Source organism: Blennius ocellaris (assembly GCF_963422515.1).
Source record: "Blennius ocellaris genome assembly, chromosome: 14".
Taxonomy (NCBI): domain Eukaryota; kingdom Metazoa; phylum Chordata; class Actinopteri; order Blenniiformes; family Blenniidae; genus Blennius; species Blennius ocellaris.
The window spans coordinates 8,445,334-8,457,440 of NC_137663.1; the positions used below are offsets into that span (position 1 = coordinate 8,445,334).

The 12,107-nt window shown below is 40.4% G+C and overlaps 1 protein-coding gene across 1 annotated transcript in view; it reads left to right on the forward strand.

The window, feature by feature from the left end:
- The window catches only part of LOC308139095 (claudin-4-like), a gene marked incomplete at both ends in the record, with an annotated part of 86,946 nt that overhangs the window by 5,542 nt on the left and 69,297 nt on the right, over positions 1-12,107 (forward strand). The gene's annotated exons all lie outside the window — the stretch shown is intronic.

The window sequence follows — 12,107 nt, forward strand, 5'->3', positions numbered from 1 at the left end:
CGGGGCTGGGGGGGCTACCTGCCCGCGTGGCCTGGGAGTGCTGCACTGGCCGGTCCCGGCTTGGCGGCTCGGCTCAGGGCCCGGGGCTCTGCGCCCTTTATCCTTCTCCTGTGGGCTCCTCTGGCCTGGGGGGGGTCCTCTCTGCGCGCTCCGTCTGGTGCCTTCCGGGTTCGGGCGTGGCTCTCTGGGGGGGTTTGTCGGGGCCTCCCTGGATCCGGTGGGTCGCTGGGTGCGATTCACGAGGCTGTTCTGTTAATCATCAAAATCAAGTTGTTGTTTGCTTTTGTTGTTGTTGTGTTTGTTTGTTTTTGTTTTTGTTTTGTTTTATGTCCTTTTGTTTTTGCTTTTGTTATAATTGTTGTGATTATTTTGTTTTTTTGCTCTGTTGTTGCACAGGCTGGTCTTAATCTCATGGCAGTTGGAAAATATTTAGATCACTGTGGTTAATGTATTATTAAAAAAAAATGTATGTAGCACTAACAAGGGTATTGTATGGATTTTTTATTTATTTTTCCCACCAAGTCTTTCTCTGTCTTTCCTCTCCTCTCCTCTCTCCTTTTACCCCAACCGGTCCGCAGAATGCCGCCACCTCTGAGTCTGGTTTCTGCAAAGTTTCTCCCTGTTGGGGGAGTTTTTCCTTTCCACAGTCGCAAACACACCTGCTTGCTCATGTGGATATGTTGGGCTTTTCTATTTTCTCTATAAAAGCAAATTGGAATGACTGTAATGTATTTAAAAATGTCTTTCTTTTAATTTAAAAAGAAAAAGAAAAAGAAAAAGAAAAAGAAAAAAAGAAAAACCATTTCCAGGCTCTTAAAATGCCGCCTCGTGTGGATGATAGGTCAAAAACGGTGTGCCTACGTGAAACAGCCTTCTCCTTTGGAATGTGAATTCAGAGAAGCCCCTCACTGCACTGGTAAAAAGCTCAACGAGCCTGGATGTGGGCGGAGTCAATGTTGAGGTGGGTTGGGTTAGGGGAGGAACACCTGTCTTTCTTGGAGAATTCAGCTGATATAACAGCTCATGTATGTTCACTCTGTCTTCAGGTTTCTTGGTCAGAGCACCACTGACATTTAAACGTCTACGTAAAGATCCCGTTAAGGTTTGGGCCTCGCTCCTGCAGTGACTATCAGGCCCCTGGCGTTTCCTACTCAGTAATTGTCACTTGCAGCTTCCACAAGGACAGGAGAAAGACTCAGAAAAGGCAAGAACTGTTGGCACTTTAGCTCCTGTTTTATGTGTTATAGAAAACATATAGAGTGAGATTTATGTCTCTCTATGTAATAATAGTGTCACCAGCAAGGTTACTGTCTGTTTCCAAAGCAAACTATCCAAATGAAAGACAGCAGAGCCATTATACATTCTGACCACACTGGTGTGTTGAGTGTGTGTTTATGTTGCCTTTTGTTTTGTTGGTCTTTTAATATTCTCCTTTGTGTCTACATGTCCAGAGATGGAAGGAGTGACGCCAGAAAGAAACAGCAATGCTGCGAAAGAAACGATTGCATCTGCTCGCAGTACTGCCACTGTTGAAGAGAAGATGGCTTTTTATGACTCCTGGGCTGAAAAATATGATCAGGTACAGTTTAATTAAGAAATATTGTTTTTATTTTAGAAATTCCAACCAAATGATTTGCCCAATGTTTTATATCTTAAGCCATGGCTTGATCCAATGGGCCTTCCACTGTTGTCTTCTTTCAGTGTCTCTCTGGGTCTGAGCTCAGAGAATCAGATGACAAATATAGGACTCATCAACTGTCCATATTTATAATTATGTAATTATGAAGCTCTAATTATGTAGAGCTTCATGCTTTTTTTGGTGCATCTGATTTATCAGAAATAAAGTTATTTAACCAAATTGCAGACTGTTTTTGACATTTTATTAGGATGTGGCAATGGTGAACTACCAAGCAGCAACTCGAGTAGCAAAGACAGTTTCCTCCCATTACACTGGTGACCATGGAGCAGCTGTTGTCCTGGATGTAGCCTGTGGTACTGGACTGGTGGTCGAGCAGGTATGGTCATTAAAAAGTCAGAGAAAAGCTTCTTTCTATCAGTAATTTCTTTTGTTGTTGTTTTTTTCTTCTTGTTATCTCATTGTCTGTCCATTCTTTAACTCGATGTGTGTGTTTTGCAGATGAAGGAGTATGGCTTTGGAAACTTTGTGGGTATTGATGGAAGCAAGGCGATGCTGGAACAGGCCCAAAAGAAAGGACTGTACCAAGACCTCAAGCTTTGCCTTTTGGGAGAGCAGCGTCTTCCTGCAGAAAAAGGTTGTTTTAACTCACCTGTTCCCCTTTTAAAAATGAGCATTTGTACACATTGAGCAGTCATGGAGCTTCAGACACTACCTATATAACTATGTTATGCCAACAAGAAGAACTTGTTTGTCAGTCGTTCTGCTGTACGACCGTGTCAACTACTGTCAGCAGCTGAACCATCGATTGATTTGAATTCTGCACAGTAATAAGCTAGAATGCTCCCTTATTGCTTTCGTATGTTAATTATTTTTTATTTGGAAAAGTAACACAGTGAAATCAAATAAATGTACAGCAACAAACTGAGCTGCCACTTGAAAAAAAAAAAAGAAAAAGAAAAAAAGCAAGCAGTTGTAACAACATTTTGTAATTACGGTAACATCTTTAAGGACATTCAGTCTGAGTTTTGAACATCGCCCACGTATGATCACAATGAATTTCAATGTAATTCAGTCTAATCTTCCAACCTAAACCTGTGTGGTTTTTTCAGTGTCTTGTCTTTCATTACATTTCTTTTCTCACTGTTTTCTGCTGGTTCTTCACATCCTGCAGGATCATTTGATGTGGTTGTCATCTGTGGATCTTTGAGTGTGGGTCATGTTCCCGTGCGTGTGATTAAAGAGCTGTGGAGTGCCTGCAAACCAGGTGAAATACTGAGTGCAATCATCCACTTTGGATAACTTTTTTTAAACCAAATACACTATGATCTCATCCATGAACTATATTTCCACAATAAAATTAAGTATGTTGACTATCTCTGACTGCCTGCAGAACAGCTTTGCATCAATTGTGCCTACTTGATATAACTTAGTACATCACAATAAGAAAAAAGCTGTGCTACATCCCAGACAGGTCTCCGGTCCAACACACAGTCAACACAGAAGTTTTCAAACCCCAGTGTTTTTGCTCCGAGGCAGAAATACTAACCAGAACATTATGTTGCCCCAACTTGTCATAGGCTGCAGGATCCTGCAGCCTGTGGCTCCTTATCTCCTCTGTATTGTCTCTCTGAAGCTTTCTGATAATTATACTGTATGTACTGTCAATCAGTTTCAATAATTTTATTATGTGGTTATTATATTTTTATTTTTGTTTTAATTTGCATATATGACTTATTTATATATGTCTACATGACTTTACAATAAGACTTCACTGGCTAAATCTGCTGGAATAATAACTAAACGAAATAACTAAAACAGCTTAAAAATGTAAAGAAAAAAAAAACAGCTGTGTAGGCAGGAAAAGAAAAACACCCAAAGTGTTTGAAATGGTCAAGAATGGATCAAAAAGAAATCTTATTTCTTAAAATGACTAACATGACTAGAATAGATTAAACCACTGGGAATGGAAAGAAAAATGGCTGAATGTCAAAATGACTAAATTAACTAAACAAGCTCCACTAGTTAAAGTAGGATAGAAAAAAAATTGAAAATGGCAAAAAAAAACTTTCAAAAGCTGGAAAAAACAAATTTATTCTCAACCATAGTCTTGAAATATACTATATATACATATAGCATAACTATGTAAATGTCTTCATAAGCTGTATGATCACTATCTTTTCGTGATGATCGAATTTCCTCACCTGAAAGTCTACAGCTTCACTCCCCTCAGAAAGTTTCAGAGTGACGGCGGAAAAAAGCTTGTAGAGATAAATATATGAATAAATACATGAATAAATACACAATAAATAATGTTAAAATACGAGGGTAGCGTGTATTGTGTTACATTCAATATTGTCCCTTATAATTAGTTCTGCCTTATGAACATCATATTATTTATTGATACTAGCGAAAAAGAAAATCAGAATGTTGGAGGAAAAAATAAACTATAAAATCATATGTATACATTAACATATACTGTACATCTGCCATTCTGGATGCCAGGTTCAGTTTAATCATGTATGTAATTTATTTTCTGATTCAACTAAACCTCAGAAACAACACACATAATCTAGAATAAGGAGACCAGGATCACTAAAAACTAATGTGTACTTATTGTTTATTTTCCTCAGAAGTGTTTCAGCATTTTACTATGAATACATGATTCCCCCGTGGTTCTTGTGACAGTTCAGCTGAGCCTCCAGGTCCTGGAGCGGGTGGAAATAGTGCGCATGCGCAACTGAATCAAATGACTCAAATGACTCAGACAACCGATTCACTTAGATGAACGACTCAAAAACCTGTGAGTCCGTTCAAGGAGTCGGGTTTCTCATCACTACTATCTTTTATGGTTAGATGTGCTTTGTGACTCCAGAAGAATTTCATTTGCTGGAAAGTGACAAAACTGTGTCTTTTGATCAGAAAGGTTGCAGACGTCTCCTCTGGAGAGACTTTGGATAAGTTCACCAGTCCATCACAGCTGACCTCCAAATGCAAACCTCAGATTTACGGTCGGATAAAAATGAGTTTTTCTGTGCCTGCAGGTGGCTACGTGTGCATGACGTGCAGACACGGCGGAGACAATCAGGAGTACAGGGCTGCTCTGGAAGACACACAGAAGCAGATGGAAGAGGAAGGGCTCTGGAGCTGTGTGAACGTCTCTGTGGTGGAAAAGTGGTCAAAAACAGCGACAGAGTCGAAGGACGGCTTCATTTCTGGTTCAGTGTACCTCTACAAAAAAGTGTGATAGTGAGAAAAAAATTAATTCGTGTATTGTGGAGCTATAAAAACAAGACTATTCTATTTGCAAGGAAAAGAAGCAGTGAATGAATCAATAAATTAAGAAAAACTGTTACAGATATCATGACTGGGCTTGTTTTTGTATGGGGCAGCTTTGACATAAATTTCACAGAAAAACCTGCAAAAATTTGTCATCCTACAGTCAATTAAGTCTGTGTCTGAAAGTCTGCAAGGTTAGTTGTATTGAAGACGCTTTTCACTTTGTCCGTTCGTGTCTGCCCCGCACAGAAGAGAGGACAGATCTCTTTGGGAAGAGGCGGCAAACAATGAGTCATAGTTCTACAAACCTTGAGATTGGATTAACACAGTAATTTATTACAAAAGACAGAAATACTGGCCTTCCAGAGAATCGCCTTATACTTAGCCGTTAAACGCGGAGTAAAGCAGCTGAAGATGAACGCGCGTCAGGTCAGTCGCAGAGAGGAAAACAAGAGAGCGAGCCAGCCGGAGCTCCCGCTAGATAAAACACGCGCTCCGCTAAATCCCCTCTTCCCATTGGCCACCGCTAGAAGGAGGTGTAAGCAACGTAATCTCCTATTGGCAGGCCTTCACACAGACAGAAAAAACTACGCTTCCCATGATGCATTTCAGTATTTCTTCACCATCTACAGCTCAAGAACAAAACAGTCCGCCGCCATTTTGACAGTTTGAGTAAGTCCATGCAGGAAACCGTCACAGTTCGGAGGTCAAAGAAAACGTTTTAATTCTAACAACTTCATAATATATTGCAACGTTTCTTATCCCGTGTCCCATCAAACCGCCACTTTATTCCCACCACCTTTATGTATGTATGGGCCCTGCCCACTACCAACATGTTTATTAATTTTGTTGTGTGAATAAAAGTGGATCAGGCCTCATAAAAAGTCGACATAATATTGTGTTTACCTGGACAAATCTACTTAAGACCAAAACAAACAGCTATTGCTGATATTCTTTGTCAAACGTACTTAATCAGTTAGTCAATTAACAAAAACTTCCATCTTGTTTCACAAACTCTGCTTGTTTGCTGATGTCGGTGCACATATTAAAGCTTTACTTACAGTCAAAGCAGCTTTTAAAGCCGCGTTCATATTGTTACATTTCATCTATTTGGAGATCATCACATTTTCACAAATAAACATTTAAAATTTTGATTCAACTAATCCAATCCTGAGTTTGAAATAGTGAAAACATGTTGTTTAAAGTGCTTCAGTGTTTTTCTGACGGTTAGGATAGGGCTTTAGGAGTAAATCAAGAGGCTGTTTAAACTGAAGAAGAACAAACAGTTTTTCTCAGACCTGCTCTCATCCAGCTGGTTTGTCTGCATTCCAATGGAAGTGCAAACGTTTCCTTCATATTCAACTTAAAAGAAATGCAGTGCCTTACCCATGGAAATGTTTGACTAGATTGAAATAATTATTTGGTAATTGATTAGAATTTGTTGTTAAAATAAGCAACACTTTCAGGGCCGAGGCCCGCGGCCCGAGGCAAGACGCTGTCTGGGGGCCCAGTGTGTCAAAGGAAAACGTAGTGATTCCTAATCCTTTATATTTTATAATATGAGGAAAACAACAGTTCTCAATACAAATAAAAACATTTTTACATTAAATAATAAAAAAAAAACACAGGACCTGTAATTTGAACTGTGTCAGGGACCAAGCAGTTAGGCAACAAGGCCAACAGGTTTTTCTGTAAAAGGGTGCGTGCTCCGCTCGTACGTACACCCCCACAGATTTAAATTTCACGACCCGCGAAAACACACAAAAAAGAAACAACATGACCTGCAGCGTGAAAAAGACTGCCACACTGACGTGATGGCCTTTCACCAATTGTCAGCGGCCGAGCAGTTAGGCAACCAGGCAAACAGGTTTTTCTGTATAACGGTTTTATTTACCCAAAGAAAATACAAAGTACAAATTTAGTTTTCTTTGACAAACAAATGAGGTCAACAAAACAAACTCAAAACATCTAAAGAAACTGAGATATTCATACAACAAACTGACCTCCCAAAATGAGCCGCTCGTGAGTATATATATAGTGACCGTGTAAAAACAACTAAGACACAAGGGTGAAACAAATGACGATACACAAACTAACAAGAAGCCCTCCGGCTAATCCCCGCTGGAGGGCTTTTTATTTTCTCACAAAGCCAGCTCTAAGGCAGCACACTTGGTACACTAGAGGGTGTTCCATGGGTCCTAGTAGATAATTATGTAGAATGTGAAAGGTCTTCTTCATAAGCTATGTCAAAATATGTCTCCAGAGCCCAAAAGGTGTTTTTAAGCACTTCGTGACCCTGTGACCTACTTAATATGCAAATTAGGTCAAGGTCACCATAGTATCCCTTCCCCCTCTGAGATGTATCCACATGTGAAGTTTGGTCACTGTGGCCCAGGGGTTGCCGAGATATAGGTAGAAACGTTCGAACGGACGGACGTGCGGACGGACGGACGTACGGAGACTGTTTCAAGATCCCCCTTCTGGGCCTATCGGCTACGGCGGGGGATAAAAACATAATTAATACAACAGAAATGTGGCAAACGATAGTCTTTCAGTGTGAAAATGTGTGCACTTCATTTAAACAGTGGAAGAGTAGAAAGATCAATTATAAATAAATGGCATAAATCAAGTGTGGTGTGAATATGAAATGTTTGGGTGTGGCTGTCAGCAAACAAGGAAGTGAGGTGAGGTGAGTGAAGGCACCACCTTCAGACTTCACTGTGTGGACTTGTCTGTCACAGCTGCAACAAGGAAAACAAACCAACATTAGAAATCACAGTCCTCAAATTCATTTCATTTGCCAGTTTAATAGTTTAAACTGTAAACAGGCAGTACAGAACATATAACCTTTTTTCTTTTTTTAATATGCCAGGTACACTGATCATGTTCACTTGTGACAATATATAGAGAATATTTCACCTACGTTTCAGCAAACAGAAAGATTGAGTTCTATTCCGAGAAAAGAAGCTTGGTTTAAACTTTTATGTAATCAAATTCTCGTTTACTGGGTTTTTATTTTCCTCCCAGGTTACAATCCAAATCCTCTCTCATCTGATCTGGAAGGTTTTGAACATGGACTTGGCCCCAGAATCTGAATGGTGTATCAAGACACATAAAAACGTCTAATGCCGTGACAAAAAAATGCCATTAATCATTCAGTTGTTGAACTTTGACACATCAATGAGTTTGACAAACAATAGACAATAAAAAAAAAAAAAAAAACAACCAGACCAACAGTATGCAGTGAACTTTGAAGGGTAAAATGTGTCAATTTCACAACCAAGAAAGCCTGAAGGATTGACTGTATAATGTTTGACCAACGTTAGATAACCGCCTGGTTTAATGTGCCGTGGAGAAAAGATAATCATCACAAACTGATTCAGATGTCGGCGGCGAACACCTCAACGACTGCAGCAGGTGAGTGTGAGCAAGATACCAAAAAATAACTTAAACTTTCAGCTACTAAATTATTCTGGGACAAGAAGAAGATGTGTTACAACCACTAATGTCATAATGGTCAAAATAAATGTCAGGTTAATCATTTTGGCCATTTTAAAGGTAATAAAACCAACAGTGTAATAGCTTGCCATTAAGGTGATTAAATAGTGAAAAATATTGTTAAAAAAAATACTACGACAATAGGAGAGTGTTGATGAATTAATGACTACTATGTCACATACAATACTCATTTTTGATAAGTAAATTGAACAAAACCTGCAAAAAAATCTATTTGCAGGAAACGTAATGCTGTTTGTAGTTTGTATTGCTGCAATATTGGCCACAGTAATTACAGGTTTGAAAGGGTTGTTTCTTTTAATGCCACTCTTTTATGTAATAACTTGCTAGATGATTAGAAAATGTTATTACAATAATGAGAGAGAGTAAGGAGTGGTAGTTCATGTTATGAGGGTATGTAATCTTTTATTGCTGCAGGGTTGCATGGTCAGGTGAGGGGAGGTGAGTGGTCCTGCTTTACCACTGAATCATGAGCAGTGCAGGACAGGGGAGAAACACATGGTTGAGCCAAAGCATGAAGCTGAACACAAAACAACTCTAGCAGAAACAAATATTTCTTTATTTGTTGAACGTAGTGGGAAGTCGTTGGATGGAATGTGTCACTGAAACAGAATTCCAGTCTGAATTATGTTTTATTGAATAATAATGACTCAGTAAGACACAGACATACTCTGTTAATGTGACACAGTTAAATATTAAAGTTTGTGTTAATCTATGTCAGCTTGTGCTTTTAGCCATGTGTTATTTAGCCAATTATACCAATAATAATAATAATAATAATAATAATAATAATAATAATGTAGGGATTTATTACCTCATATGGATCACTATTTATGTTATGGTTGGCTATCGATAATGATTAATAATTATCAAAGATAGTTTTAATAATGTTATTGAAATTTAATCTGATCTGTATCAGATACCTCGGAGCACCACCTGTCTTAACAGGAAATGATAGCCAATTCAGTTATATCAGTCTCATAAGATATACTAAACAGTTAATCAGGAATTTGAATTAATAGTCAAATTAATTACAACTACCAGGATTAACAATAAGTTCTTGACACAGAAGAGGTCGACATTTCGTTCACCTTTGTGCACATTAATAAAACAGCAAGTATGATTCCAAAAATTATGTTTATTAACAATGAAAACAAATAAAACACAGATTCTAACTACCTATATACAGCTTGGTGTGTGTGTGTGTGTGTGTGTGTGTGTGTGTGTGTGTGTGTGTGTGTGTGTGTGTGTGTGTGCGTGCGTGCGTGCGTGCGTGCGTGCGTGCGTGCGTGCGTGCGTGCGTGTGTGTGTGGAGAGAAAAGAGAGAGAGAGTTGGAGGGAGGGTGTATGTGTGAGACCTGTGATGGAACTACAAAACAAGATGGCGGGTCACAAGACACTACATTCCAAATGGAGGTTATCAGAGAGCAAGAGGTCTGTCCTGAGTCTCGGCCATGTGCTGATCGCAATGGATCAATGGAAGCTAGCCTTAGCATCTGCTTCCTGTGTGTCTCTGCTAAAGGACCATTTCTAGAATGAGTTTATGTGAATGCGATTTGTCTTGTAAAACGTCAGGAGTCATCAGATGGTGTTCGGCTACGGTGTGATGTTGTCTTTGATGTGATATGTGTAGGATTGTGAGTTAACAAGTTAGTAAAGCAAAGATTAGCATGCAGACCCTGTGTCTGTGGCAGAGCTAACGGTGGTTTAAAAGTTGATAACGGCTCCTAATATCATTATCAAAAGAACACAATCACTGTAACAGAATCGACACATCTTCATGAAAGTTAAACAGTTCTATGCATAGCATCAAGTTTAACTAATCTCGAGTAATGCCCAGTTGTTACCACTTCCTTGAAGGGAGTTGGTGTCTTCTCTGGTAGTTAGCACCTCCTGCTAACTGTGGTTGCTGGTTCTGCAGGCTGAGGAGAAGAAGATGAAGTTGATGTTTCAGGAGTCCTTCTTTACAGCTCCTGGTTGTCCCTTTGTTCAGACTGAGGAGCTGGTCGCTCAGGTCTGTGATGGTTTTCCTGCTTGTTCAGAAAAAACACAAAGAAGTTCTGTGAGGCGTCGTTTCCCTGGTTCCGTCCTGGAGGAACCGGTTGGTTTCCCTGGAGAGCAGACTCTGGGCGCTGGTCTCTGGATCAGGGGAAGGTCTGACCCTCGTGGTCGGGTCAGCAGAGTTGAGGAGTGAAGGCCTCTGGTGTTAGCTGTGTGCTAACACTGGATGAGCTGCTCTCCAGCAACTCACCTCCTCGGAGTGTAGTCGTGCAAGAGAGCGCAGGCTTTTGTTCCACGTGTGAATTTGGAGGTGTCGAATCCTGAGAGCTTCAACCAATCAGTGACTGGCTGATTGCATGGGGGAAGAGTCTTGTGAGCAGAAAGGGGGAGGAAGGTCCTGCAGAAGCCCCCTTTGCACTTGGTGCGAAGTACAATCACATTCCTGGGTCAGAATTCATATGTCATGACTGTGTATCATGACATATGACAATTGTCTTTTCCTAGAAATGAACAAACTTTCTGTGGTCCTGTAAAATCCAAACAATAATCATAATAATAATAAAAATAATAATAATAATACAGTAACCATTATTAATTCACACCAGTCCCACACCTTCCTTTACTCCGAAAGTATTTAGTGTGGCGGCCATGATGAGGACGGGCCTGAATTCTCAATCAGCAAAGCAAAGGAGGCTCATTGCTTCCATTAGAGCAGGAGTCCTCAATAGGTGGCCCACAGGCCACAACCGGCCCGTGGGATCTACCAGTCTGGCCCACGGCGGCCCATGAGCTGCACATCAACGTGAAATAAAGCAGAATTTGTGGGTAAAAAAGTACAAATGTGCTGCTCCAATTTTTCAATCCTCATCCCACAATGTAGTCGGAGCCGGACCTTAGTGCATCCGACGTAGTTACATCAGTGCGTGCTCCGCTCGTACATACAACCCCACAGATTTAAATTTCACGACCCGCGAAACCACACGTCATCCAGTCAAAATTAAAAGAAAGAAACAACATGACCTGCAGTGTGAAAAAGACTGCTACACTGATGTGATGGCCTTTCACCAACTCCTTTAGGAAGCCTTCTAACACCTTTCCTTAACCCCGTAACGTCGTCCTTACGTCGTCCAAGGATTTGATGACATATAGTGTGTGACGCCCGTCTGTGCGGAGGGAGATGCCCTCCAGGTATATCTGTTGTTGAACAAAGAGACTTGCCCTCTTTAGAAGTCCATAAGGTTTGCTCGAGGCCGTACAGTCCTGGTTCTGAACACCAGGTGGGTTGGGTTAGGGAGGGACACCTGTCTTTCTTGGAGAATTCAGCTGATACAACAGCTCATGTATGTTCACTCTGTCTTCAGGTTTCTTGGTCAGAGCACCACTGACATTTAAACGTCTACGTAAAGATCCCGTTAAGGTTTGAGCCTCGCTCCTGCAGTGACTATACGGCACCTGGCGTTTCCCCCTCAGTAATTGTCACTTGCAGCTTCCACAAGGACAGGAGAAAGGCTGTTGAAACTTTAGCTCCTGCTTTATGTGTTATAGAAAACATACAGAGTGTGGTTTATGTCTCTCTATGTAATAATAGTGTCATCAGCAAGGTTACTGTCTGCTTCCAAAGCAAACTATCCAAATGAAAGACGGCAGAGCCATTATACATTCTGACCACACTGGT